Below are 13,817 nucleotides of genomic sequence, written 5' to 3' on the forward strand. Positions count from 1 at the left end.
TTTTAGGAGGGAGAACCTAAGAGTCCTTTAAAGTCAGTGGGTAATGTTCATTTCAGTTTAAACATACACACACACACACACACACAAGACAAAAACTTTCTTTTCTTCAGTTAACAAAAGGATGAAACAAAATATTTTTGTGTTCTTTGGGGCTTTTGAGTTGGCCAGATATGTTTGTGGCTGTAAGAAGTTGAGTGCTTACCAATGTGGGAAATTCAGGCTTTGTATGAAAACAAAGTGATTACCAAAACACTTACTGATGGCTGCTTAGTACCCGAATGACAGAGGACCACCCCCCATACTCAGGAGCTGTGACACGCCTAGTGGAAATGTATGGTTAAAAAAAATCATGTCAATCTTATTTTGAAGTAGCTGAATCGAGTAATTTTATTTATTTAGGATTCAATTTTTTTTTACAGTGAGCTATTTTTCTAATCTACTGTGTGTGTGTGTGTGTGTGTGTGCGCGCACAAAGCAATTATAATGTGACATTCTCCGGTTTAAATCTATAGGTGAGATGTAAAAGGATTTCATTTAAATATTTTTTTCCTTCCATTGAAAACAAACAAATCTTTCTTGCCCAGTTATTTTCTATTATATTTACACACTGTTGTAGCTAAGGAAATGGTCATTTTTCTTAACACTTACCAAATAACTGCTTGCCACTCTTCTTTAAGAATGTGGTTTATCATGTTGCTCTGGGCTTCACAAGCTAGGAATTAGGTATTTAAGTATTATAGGAAGATCAAATATTTTGGTAATTTGCAGTAGGCTTTTGCTGTGATTCTTGGATCTTGAGGTTAGCAGTTTCAAATTAGATATGTCTTTACTAGAATAGCAAAATAAATGTTTTAGAGTAGTGTGTCAGAGACGTGGCAGAAGGTGAATCAAATTGGTGGAATGGTGAATGGATGCTTAACAGCTGGTACTTTTGTCCCCACTCATATTGAATTTTGTAGTTGACAAGGCAAAAGAAGAAATATATTAATAAATGTAGTTGAGCTATAAAAGTGAAATTTTTGCCCCTTAAATGATTTGACAACTCTGTGTGCTTCGTAACATGCCCATACATCGTACTTTGGTTTATTATGCATTAAAATCAGCACTGATGTTTACGTTTACGTTTGCACAATGTGTCTAGGATCATTGTCAGCTGAGATAGTCACTATAAAGTCAAGCTGGAGTTTATTCCAAACATTAAATAATTCAAAATGTTTTGAATTGCAAAATTGAGCATGTTAATATTTATCAGCCTATAAACATTTACCACATTTTTACATCAGCAATCTAGCCCCTTTGTTATGAGAACATGAACAAGTTCTCTTCCTACACTTGTCTTTTTGTTTAATGCACTTTTTTTCCTTCTCTTGACTTGCATCCTTGTAGTAATTGTAGCAGCAACTGCTACAAACCAATAGCCACAAAACTCTTTTTTAGTTGGTTTTGTTTCACAGACCAATCTCTGAGAAAACAAACATGATGACTTCTTTCCAGGGCTACCTACATGTTATCAGCTTCTAGGCCTTTTCAGAGAGGCAGGCATTTAGTTTTTAATAGTTCTAGAAAACTCCCATTTGGTTTGTTCTGCTGTGAGACCATCACTAAAATCCCCATTGGGGTTCCAGCATACTATAGCTGCAGCCGGGAATCTGTTAATAGAATTTATTTAATACCGAGATATAAACTTTGCCATCTGCCCATTAAAAAAACAGATGAGACTTCAACTAAGCAGGTGAAAATTTGGTAACTCTTCTAGGCCTTATTGAAAAATGTGATGTAAAACGCTGACAGATCCCATTGCGATTAGATAGATATAGGATATGCAAGTATGCCATGTTCCTTTTGAAAAACACTAGACAGAAGTTGCTGTTAAATATGCTTTGGTGCTAAACAGGCCCATTTGCCAGAGTGTAGAAGATTTAGCTTTAATGTATTAAAAGTACCGTGTTCTTTTTTCCCCATATCCCCTTAAATTTGGGTGACTTCATTGCATTTAGCATGTAGTGTGCATACTACCACTGAATTTCTTTAAAAGAAAAGAGACCTACTTATTGTATTATCATTGTAACTTTAAGTAAACATGGGCTAGATTAAAGAGTAGTAAAATTATTCTAATGTTTCTTTCACCTTTGTTTCATCAGAGTGAGATTTAAATAAAAAGTATATGTTCCTCACATATCAGCTCGGAGTTATGATTCTTTTGTAGTAACGCAAAGTCCTATCCAAACTAGCTTAAGCAGAAAAGAGAATTGGCTTCCTTTAACTATAAAGATAAAGTATAACACTGGCTTCGGGCTTAGCTAGATACTGGGGCTCAACCTCTTAGCTGGACTGTTTTCTTTCTGAATACCTGCTTTTGGGACCGGCTTCTTTCACAGTTTCTACATGGTGACAAAGTGACCAAAATAGCTCTTATCCCCACACCTCCATTCTTGCCAACATTATTTGCAAATGTTTTATAGTTTGTCATTGTCAGAGTCCCTGAACCACTTAGGAATTTTATATGCATACGATTGTGGAGTCATTTGCTCCACGCGTTTCAGGGATGAAGTACCCCCCTGAAGCACTTGAACTAAGAGTAGATGTTGTCTGTTCCATGTTCTATAAAAGCAAAGTAGATGATATGTGGGCAACTCACACTATTTCCTCAACAAAAATAGGATGTGTCCCATTCCTCCCCTCCTTTTTTGCCACTGTCCTACCATTCTCTATTTCATGTGTTAAATAGTTGGACAAGCTATACCGCAGTATCTTCCACTCATAGGTCAAGAGACAAGATTGGATCCCTGTAGTATAGGATATGTAATTTTAGTCAAGACTTTTTCCTGCAGAAAGTTCAAAAATTTTGTGGCGAGAAGTCCATTTTTCTTAGTAAAAAACTTTAAACTTTCTAGTTAAAGAACTAGTAGTATTCGAAATTAAGTTTTATGCAATGGTGAAATAATCAACAGTCTCTTAGGTTGCTCGTTTCCAACATCATGTTTTCTCCTATTGGATTGTTTTGCTTTCTTATAGTGAAAGCAAAAGGGGTTGTTTGTGATTTAGGAATTTGTAATTAACTCTTATTGTAGTATAATATAAGAGATTGTTTGTGATGTAAGTATTTATAATTAACTCTTACTGTAATATAAAGTAGGTGAATTATCACCAGCTTAGAATTCTCCTTGTATGAATTAGTGACTATTTTTTCCTACAGAAATTGTTTAAATCCTGGACTAATTGTTTCTGAGCCATTGGCCATCCTGTATTCAGGAGTATTCAGGAGTGGGTGCACGTTTTAATAATTAGTTCAAGGAAAACATAATGAAGTTAATCCATTGCTAATCCGTATGTTTTGGAACATCTGATGTTCCAAAGCAAGATACAAATATGGGTTTATATATTCTAAACCAGGTTCCTTAGTTAGCATAAATAAATGAGAGAAATCCTGGTAATGATCTTAGTTCTTGCCATTGAAGGAGGAGCTAGCAGGAGGCAGGAGACTTCTGTGCCATCCTCTGCAGTCTGAAAATTTTGCTGCTGCTGCACTATATTACAGAAATTGATTAACACACATTAACAGTTATTTTGATGTTATATGCCTGGTTATTTTACACAAAAATATTTGCAAATCATTCCTTGGAGAGTGGAATCACATTTTAAATGTACTGATGGAGTTGACAGATTTAAACGAAACTTGTAATAAGTTTTCAGTTTTTTGGATCCTTTCACCACATGAATAATTGACCTGTTTTTGACCTGTTTTATGTTTTGTCAGTCTAAAAAAAAGCCACCAAACAAAGACAAGTTTGTGATTTGGGGAGTTTGGTGACCTGATGTAGATTTCAAAGAAAGGAATATTGCAATTTGTGAACATATTTGTAAAACTACCACAGTGGTCATTTGATCAATATGTGAGAAGAGTCCATCCAGTTGGTATCTCCTAGCAAGCTATAACTGATTAAGTGATGTTTTTATATTGATGGTTTTTATTTTTTCCATTTCACCATAAAAATCCTATATAATAAACTGAAGGAAATTACATCTTTTTATATTAGCATCTCATCTTTATTTGAGTATCTATCAGTAAGTCCACTGTTGAGCAGAGAGCTAAAGTCCCAAACAACGATGTCATTGAACTTGTAAGTTGAGGAAATGAATATTAATGATACATCCATCAAAAGATAGTTTTATTCATGCACTTTACCAAAGTTCCTGTCCATAACTTAGTTCTTTTCCTGACTGTTCATTTTCATCATGATTTAATGAAGTCCCATCTAACTTTAAATGACCATCTGATATTTAGCAGTAGTATATTGACAAAAAGGTAGGAGTCTCAACCCATTTAGTGAAGAAATTCTGCCTTAAATCATTTTGGAACAAACTAGGATTTAAATGAAAAATACTGAGGAATTGTACAAATTGATTTTTTTCCCCAAGGATAATATGTGAATAGTAATTCCCAAGTTTCTCCTATAGATGACTGTTTTGTGTTGTATCTGGTTCTTCAAGACGTCTGTCACTGAAATGTACCAGTGTTGTAAACCATGTTTCTATGGTTGAGAATGTCGGATGTAGATTCTTTGGTTGAGGATCTTTAAAAATAAATCTAGATTGGTAATTTGTATCTTTGCCTATGGGAGTCCTACTACTGTCAGATGGCTACTTCTGTAAAAGTGCTCTTTACCAAATTATGGAATTTGGGTATATAGTGGAAACTTTTAGCAGCCACAAGAAGACCAAGTAATGGCAAAGTGTTAAGAATTGGAGTTGAAACTGCTAAGGAGTCTATACCTATTTTAAAGAATGTTGCAGAAAATTGCTATTTACCTAACTAATACTGTTAAGCTATGTTGATGTAAGAAATGTACAAGCCAGTAGAGAATTTTTATGAGTTTATTTGAGCAAAACTGACGATATATGATGCTGGGAAGCAAGATCTCGAATGCTCTGGAGAATAACAGTTTTGCATTTTCTTTTATGCATTTGGAATTAAGGAAGGAATTTAAGGAAGATTACACAAAAGTGGGAGAAAGCAAGGTAGGGATTGGATTGTAGGATAGTTAACAAGATTATGTACTCTGAGGGTGGTTATGCTTTCAAGGGGTATTACTTCTGGTATTTCAAAAGTGTGTTAACCTAGACGCACAAGAACAATGGACAGGGCTTACTTTAAAACCTTTCACTAAAGAAGCTATAGGTCTGGGGCGTGACTACGCACATGACCTGCCCAGTTAGGAATTTATGATTTATTAAAACACCCATTTTTTGTCCCAAAATTGTTTAACAGTTAGTGTAGGAGAATCTGAGTGTTGATGTCACAGTGTTTTATTTGGGGCAAATTATGCTCAGAAAATGAGATTGTCTTTGCCAGTAATTTATTTGACATAGCTTCACTGTGGGAATTATAATTTATACTCATATTTCACAAGCCAATAGCATACAGGATTATGTCTCTTAATAAGCCAGTAAAGAAAGAACATACTCCAAAGCAATGATTAATTATGTCATTATTCCAGGCAAAGGAGAGATGAAAGAAATAAGGTGCAAATTTAGTTGAGGTGTACCGTCCTACAAGTTGATTCTCCGTAGAGTCAGTCTTTCCAGCTAAAAGCTGAGTGAGTATCGGCTGCTGGCTTAGGCCTCTCGCTTCTGGGGCACGTAGCTAGCGGGTTACAGCACTGGTATTGGCAGGCAAGGGGAGCTGCTCCGAAGGTTCTTACTGAGGTACCCTTACATGGCCTGCGCCACTGCCTGCAAGTAGTAACCTCGCCAAGGCAGGAACAGATGTCCCTTCTCTTCCAATAATGATCTATACTCGTATTTGGCATATTTTGTCTTTCTTATATCAAATGTCCAAGTACTCTTACCTCAATGGTTCTTAAACTTGGATCCACCTGGAAGCCTGGTTAGAACACAGATTCAATAGGTTGAGGGTGAGGGCCCAAGAATTTGTAAATGATAATATTGATGCACTTGGAGAACCACAATAGCTTGTATGAATGTTTTTACATGTTTATCAAAGCCCTCCTTACTTGAGTATTATTTGAGTTTACAATTCATCTTAGCGTAGATAATTTTTGTTTATTATTGTGCAATGTATTAGGTGCGCAGGAAAATGGAATTTTCATGTGTAGTTTTAGGTTTAACCTAATCCTTAAAATTTTCTTGCTTATATAAAGCAGTTCATAAAATGCATTTTGCCAGCTCAGAGCAAACTAAAAACTATTTTTATTACCTATAATAATTAACCTAATTCAGGAAAAAGGAGCAGGCTTAGGGGAAAGGCTAGCACTCAATGTGCAAGCTCAAAAATTGCTGCTTTGAGATTAATATTACCAGTTTCGATACAGCATTTAAAATTGTTTTTAGAATCCTGGACCTAGTTACTCAAAGCTAGAGCTGAGTTTGTAAGAGTTAAATAGATTGTCTGTTGGATTCAACGTGAATATTTCCAAGGTTGCTCTAACTTCAAACATTAGATTAGCTTATTTGAGTAGTTGGAGATGTATTATTGTGCAGAACCTTGTAGAAGTAGCTAGAGAGAAATACAGAATCCATCTCATAGATGAACTGTCTTTCAGCTTCTCACATCTACTGCCCTTGTTTGATGTTATGAGAGCATAGCATTCCAAAAGCTAAGTTTTTCTACATTGTACCTTCATAGTATAACTATAAAGAGATTTCATTTAAATCCTTAAAATGTTTTTTTTTTGCAGAGAATTGCTGCCAAGCTTATTCCCATCTCTTGACTCTTGTCTTTGTCTTATTTCAAAGACAGAGCTGTTACCCAATTGAGCCTTGAATTATAAAAGTCCAATATTTTTGAAACCTTAAAATTAAAAAAGATCTTCTTTAATTTAGAAAATTCTTATGTTTTAAATTTGGGATCTATCACATTTTATGGCCCCAAATAGCATATTTGTTTTTTGGCAGCTTCTGACCTGCCCGTGCCAATGAAAGCAGCACCATATGGTGTGACTAGGAAACCCACACCCTTGGAGACAATTGCCTGGCATAAAGCAGAGACACTGCTCCCCATATGCTTAACCTTTTAAGCCAAAATATTGACCAAGATATATTAAGATTTGAGGACATTATGGTATCTTATCAGTTGAGTCTCACAACTCTTTTCCCACCAGTTTTAACATTTGGCCACATTTTGAAAACACATACTCAGAACTTCATGGAATATCTTACCTAACCTCAGAAAGAAGCTTCTAAATGACTATTGCAAGAAAGGAAAGTATGTACCTTTCAGAATACAGTCAATAAGTCTTTCAGTGCCCCTTACATGCTGGCACCCCTCCACCACTGTGCCCTGTCTCGGTAATTATCCCTTCCTCTCTTACTCACCCCACTCTCCTGACCAAATATCCAGAAGGAAAAGAGTTTGCAAATACTGATCTTAGGTGTTAGTGTAAGTATTGGAAGATAGGCTGAAATTTGTATTAATAGTTCTATGTGATAGAGTTTAGAACATGACAAGTAGAAGGGACTAATCACTGTTCCTCTCTCATTTCTGTGTGTTTTGTCCTTTGTGTCCAGTTATGTTTTCCAAGTAACTGCCCTCTGCCTGTTCTTTGTTTTATGCTAGAGCAGTCATTCAGTTCATTGTGACCTTCATCCAAATGTTTCTCAACCTTATAAAATTACTATTAAGGGTTTCCAGTATAATAGCTAATTCTCCTGAAAATAAAGTCACACAGGTAGGTTTTGTTTATCATATAGATTATGTTTATTAGCTTTTGTGGGGAAGGATGAAACTTTACCATTCTAGGTTCTTTCAGCTGGTCTAATAATCAAATAGACATGAGACAGATTAACAAGAGAAAATGACCTAACTGAATTGCAGACGTACATATGGGAACCCCACACACATGAGAGGTTCAGAGACAGAAAGGGAAAATGAGGTATATGTGACATTCTGAGCTAAGGCACCTTCGGACTTCAGGGAGGACGAAGGTCATTCACAGGATGATAAGAAAAACATGTTTAGCAATTAGAAATTTGCCCTGCCTTATAGATAGGTCATTAAAAGTTATTTCTGATGATAACTCTTGTTATGGGCAAGACCTCTAATTTAAATTCTTTAAGCGAGAGGTAAAAGTTTCTTGTCTCAATTGCCTTCAGGGCAACATAATTCACATGCCAAATTGGCACATCTTGGGGAGGCCTGTTTTGAACCCCTTTACTTTCAATAACCTTATTCAGTTATTCTTGAAACAAATACTGAGCACCTACTGTGTATCAGCTGTACTAGGCACTGTGTACACAAAAAAAATGAAATTGGCAAAATTCCATCTTCCAAGAATATATAAGCAGGTTTACTAGAGAGAATACAGTATACTACGGTTGTATCTTGAGGCAGCTCATGAAATCACATTTTCTAAAGACTCAAAGGAAAATATTAAATTCAACATTACAGAGAAGTACTTATAAATGTTAGTGCCTGGTCTGCCAAAAAAAATGCTTCAAGCTCAGAAATTTATAAGGCTGGTTCAAGCTAAGTGACACATAACTGAAAAATTAAATATGTCTTTAAATATGTTATTTCTAAAATTTGAACATCTAATAGTCGTGTGGTGTTTCAAAGTTGAAATTTTGAGAAATTATATTTTTAATTTGAATGTAGTGAAACATTTTGTTAGTAATACAGATACCTTATATTTAAATATTTTAGAATAATAATCTACAGGTACTTTACCTTTCGAGGTGCTAATAGGAACATAGTTTAAATCAGTGTGTGTCAGCAGGAATGTTTTTGGCATTATGAAGGGACCATTTCTCATTGTGCGGTACTGTCTTGTGCATTAAAGGACATTTATATTTTTTATAGTCATATCAAGAGTTGAATACCTGCTTACAACTGTTTGACCCAATAACATTGAGGAAGCTTTTATTATGTATAAGTGAATACCAGTATGTATTCCTGATTTACTATTTTTAAAAGCAGTAAATTATAGTTAAGACATTGCCCTGTAAATGCCATGTTGCCACCCAAGTCCATATGATAAATAAAAGTGTCCCTTCACATTTCCAAATGTACCTGATTAGGAATTAACCGTCTGCTTATTATATAACACCTTTGTTCTCTGTACGTCTGTACCACATTTTACCTGCTGAACTTGGAGGGTTGCCCTGAACTTTAATAAGTAAAACATCTCTCTTTTCTTTTTGAAAAATAGAAGTGAGTACATACTTAGATGTCTAAAGGAAGAGTTTCCAGCTTGCCTGGTGAAGGCACTTATAATTTTGGTTATTATAAATTTCACCAAACACTTTCTCACACTAGAGACAGTACCCACATCACAGTGTGGAAGATGCAATACTCCACCTAATCTTTTCATTTTAAGTTTTATTGAAGTATATTTTGCATATCATAGAATTCACCTATTTCAGATTTACAATGGTTTTTAGTGACTTTACTGAATAGTGCGACCATCACCATAGATCGGTTTTAGAGCATTTTTATCCCTCCAGAAAGATCCCTTATACCCACTTATAATTAATTCCCATTTGTTCCCACACTTAGACTGTACCTATCTCCTTTCTGCCTCTAAATTTGCATTTTTGGACATTTTATATAAATGGAATCATCAATATGTGACCACTCCCTTCTTAAAATAGTTCCTGTGACTTTCCTATCAGTCGGTCCTTAGTCACCTCCTCTATCAAGTGCTTAAATGTCATGCTTCTATTCTCACTCACTCGCGGTCATTTCACACCTAAATGGGATGATTCCCGCGTCTCTATCACCAGCCCAAAACTTTTTTCGGAGCTCCAGACACTTAATTGCCAACCGCATGTGTGGGGGATGTTCACGGGCACCTCAATCTCAGCATCTCTGGAACTGAGTTTAGTACCTGCTACCCCACGCCCGCTGGGCCTGGATTTCACTTCTCAGTGAATGTACCACCATCTACTTTGTCCTCCAACCTGGAAACCAGGACAGCCATCATCCTTCTTTCTTTTTTCCCCACTTTCACATCTAATAAATTGCCAACTCTGAAGTCACCTCCTAAATACCACATACACTCAACATTGTCAGCCTGAATTTAATGATATAAGTACACCGTGTAGTTTGAGTCAAGAATCTGTAGAGGGCAAAGTCAAGATCATGCCTTAATAGGAAGTGTAGTAAATTCTCATTCCACCAGCAGTTTTAGGTTTTGAGATTCACAAGAATAAACTCCGCACAGTTTTAGTAACAAGATAAGTATCTTTAACAAGTTTCAGATTTAATTTTATTATAATTTAGTTTTTTTAAGTTTTATTTTTTTATTAAAGTTACATGTAAAGAATCAGTGGATCCTATAAAGTTTAAGACACATAGCAATTTGTATTACCCTTATAATTATTTTTTAATTAATATTAAAGCAGATTCTTCTGGCTTTCACCTCCCCTCTTTCTTATACTGTAAGAAAAGTTTTCTACTTTCTGTAGAACAGAAGCATAATTTATAAAAGTTTTCTTTCTCACCAAACAAAACTGCTACTGACATAACAAATTGAATGTCTACTTGCAGTGGTTTGACACAATTAGTAGAGGCAGTTTCCTGTTTAGTAAGTAAATACCACTATTTGCATTTTCCCTTTACAAAAGAGTAAAGTTCCTTTTTATTCTTTCATTTAGCAGCAATTTTAGTTGAATAGAGAGCATTTTAAGTTTTATGCAGAATCTTCATTGACTTAGACTTGCAGGGTACTGGGATCGTGGAGACTGAGTGGAATTGGTGAAGAACAGAGTGGAACAGGGACTAAAATTAGAAATGTATTATCAGATTCAGCAGAAGCCAGCAAGAATGTCTTCTGAGCAACTATTGAGAAACTAAGAAGGGAGTTTTTCTTCCTAAGAGATGGCTTTCCCATTATTTCCCCTTCCCTTTTGAATTATTTTTCCATTTGTTATCTTAGGGACATAATCACCTTTTTGCTCTTTAGTTCTGTTTTCTTTTTCTCTCTCACTTCTCAGTCCCTCTCCCTTTCAACATTTCTTCCTCCTCAACAGGCCCAAAAAAAGGCAGGTCCTTTCTGTCCTTTACAAGGGATTGACTGATACTCAGCTGCAGCCATTGCCATGCACCTCACCCTCACTGCCCAGGACCCCTCTGTCTTCTAACTTTCTGAAATAGGTATTTGAAAGAAAGAAATGAAGCAGAATTTACTGAGCATTCACATGAAATTGATTGGTTTTTACCTTATACGTATGTTGTAACCAGTTTATATCTAATTTTTAGACATTCTTAAAAGGATGTGTTAAAGGAATTTTAAAGAGATAAAAAGTTTTCTTTTTTTTTTTCCTTCAGATCTAATCCATTGGTGTTTATTCGTATGGGATTTTTTTCTTGGTCATTTCTAAAACTTCATTTGAAGGATGAACATTTTCTCCTGGGGGAATTGGATTTAAATAAATAATGAATTTATTTATTTTCATTAGTTTCATAAAGGTGAATTCCTTTAGAGGTGTGCAGAGGAACTCCAGATATGTAATTTTTCCCCCCAAAGTTTATCCTTTTCTTTTTTTTTTTTTTTATTGGGGAATGTTGGGGAACAGTGTGTTTTTCCAGGACCCATCAGCTCCAAGTCAATCCGTTGTCCTTCAGTCTAGTTGTGGAGGGCGCAGTTCAGTTCCACGTCCAGTTGCCCTTTTCAATCTTTAGTTGCAGGGGGCGCAGGCCACCATCCCATGCGAGAATCGAACCGGCAACCCTGTTGTTCAGAACTCACTCTCTAATCAACTGAGCCATCCGGCCACCCAGAAATGTAATTCTTGATAATCCTTTTCTTCCCCATCCTAGTGCTTTTTCATCAAGAAACCAAAATAGTGGCCTTAATTTTCTGAGACTAGTCCTTCTAGACATCCTTATTTAATAATTTATTGTCCTGTCGGTTTGAAGTCATTGCACAGTTGTCTTGGTCTTAATTTGAGTTTTTGTTAGAGAATTGACGTTAAAATTTAAAGGTCCGAAAAATAGATCAGAAAGGAAAAATTTGGGAAAAGCTGTTTATTTTCTTGTGACCCCAGTGACTGCCAGTTTGCCTTTGGAAACCTGGAGGTCAGTTAGAATTTCTGTCAACCAAGTGACAAATGTATATAGAATGCCACTGTGTCCCTAGTATTGTGGTAGCCCAGGAAGGCTGTGACTACTGCCTTCCAGGAACTTCCTGAAATGTAACTTATCTTAAGAAGAAGAATTCTACCAGAGACTGGGCTTCTTGGGATCAACCAAGAATTTACTTCAATAGAATTCTAATATTTTCAGGAGAAATTTCAAAATAGATATCACTTGAAGCTAAATTTGTGTCAACAAAATTATTTGTGCCTTTGCCTGCTCTGTGATGTCATAGTTGCCCCAAGTAAGAATTAATTAAGAACATAGATTTGAAATTTTTATTCAATTTCAGATTGAAGAAGGTGTCCCTTGGCAGATGTTTTCAGAATGGTAGAGATGCTAAAGGGCTTGCTGTGAGTCGGGTTCTCATTCAGAAACTGACATTGAATATTGACTTTAAAACTGACTTTTTCATGCTTAATTCTTCTTTTCTAAAAATACAAGTTTAAGCTGTCATCAGTGGATTAAATGAAATTATATATATCACAAGAATACAACTTTTGGTATAAGAGACAATTTCAATGGTTCCTCTACTTGGAAGTGGATATTTTTCACAGATGTAAACTGTTGTGTGAGCTGGTAATTATATTATTAGAGTTGTCAAGAGGGATTCAGAAAGGTATGGCTCTAATTTTTATGGGAGAAAGGTTTGAAAAAATATCATTTTCTCTTTTCACCATAGTTCACATTGAAAGCATTCTAATGGCAGAGCATGGGATTAATGATTGGCTTCTCCCAAATCTTGCACGAGTTACCTGGTAGAATAGGATCTGGAATTAACAATTGCACAGTCTTACCCAGTCCATTGCTCTCCTCATTATGCAAAGCCAATACACAGAGGCAAGACACTTGTGTTGTAACTGATCTATTTTGGTGGCAATTAATTATGTAACTAGATCTACTTAACCTTAAATGTTAAGGCGAGGTGATTAGTCATCTTTGGGGAAAGAATCTGCTGTTTGTTTTATCTGTTTCTGTTTTTTTTTGTTTTTTTAGAGAGGGTGTATAATTATATTAAATAAGCTATTGGTGAACCAGGGAACAGGTTGAAGAGATAACTTACATTTATGGGAATTTGTTTTTGTTTTTAATTGAGGGTACTACCACTTACAAGAAAGCAGGGGAACAAAATAAAACCAGAAAAACTTAGAAATTTTTAATGGCCCCAAAATGAAATAAGAGGCAGTTTTAAACCAGGGAAATCAACTTTCTATTCTTATACACTGTTCCTTTGTTCTGAAAGCAGGGACAATTTTAGTAACCAGTTGAATAAATTATGTTGTTAAGTCATGAATATTGAAATTACTTGTTCAGTGTCAAGCTTTTTGGAAAGGAAGTATTCACTTCTCTTTCTTTTCAAGCTTCATTAACTTGCTCTTAGGCCGAAATTATCCCACATTATGTTTTAAAGTGTGTTTTTGGTAAGTTTTAGGTAAAGTTTAAAAATTAAAATTCTGGCTAAAGGTTTTTAGGAAGTTACTTAATTAGATAAAATGTTATAAGATATCTTAGTGTGAGTTATGTCCTAAATTTTTGTTCACAAAATCTGTCATGAATCACATAAATTGATTTGTGTATATAATTATGAATTCTTTATTTTAGTGGCATAACAGGCCGCCAACATTCATAATGTTAAGATTCTTAACCAAATGACTCAGAGTAGACATATACATGTGTACAGTACTGTTTATAACCTAAATGTGTATATTAAATGTCTTAGAGT

At 35.3% G+C, this 13,817-nt stretch overlaps 1 protein-coding gene across 1 annotated transcript in view; it reads left to right on the plus strand.

Annotated features, from left to right (window-relative positions):
• GLG1 (golgi glycoprotein 1) overlaps positions 1–13,817 on the plus strand; it is a 103,969-nt gene that overhangs the window by 31,714 nt on the left and 58,438 nt on the right. The window lies entirely within an intron of this gene.

This window comes from Rhinolophus sinicus, chromosome 8, assembly GCF_057876585.1.
Source record: "Rhinolophus sinicus isolate RSI-liver-muscle chromosome 8, RSI-T2T, whole genome shotgun sequence".
NCBI lineage: Eukaryota > Metazoa > Chordata > Mammalia > Chiroptera > Rhinolophidae > Rhinolophus > Rhinolophus sinicus.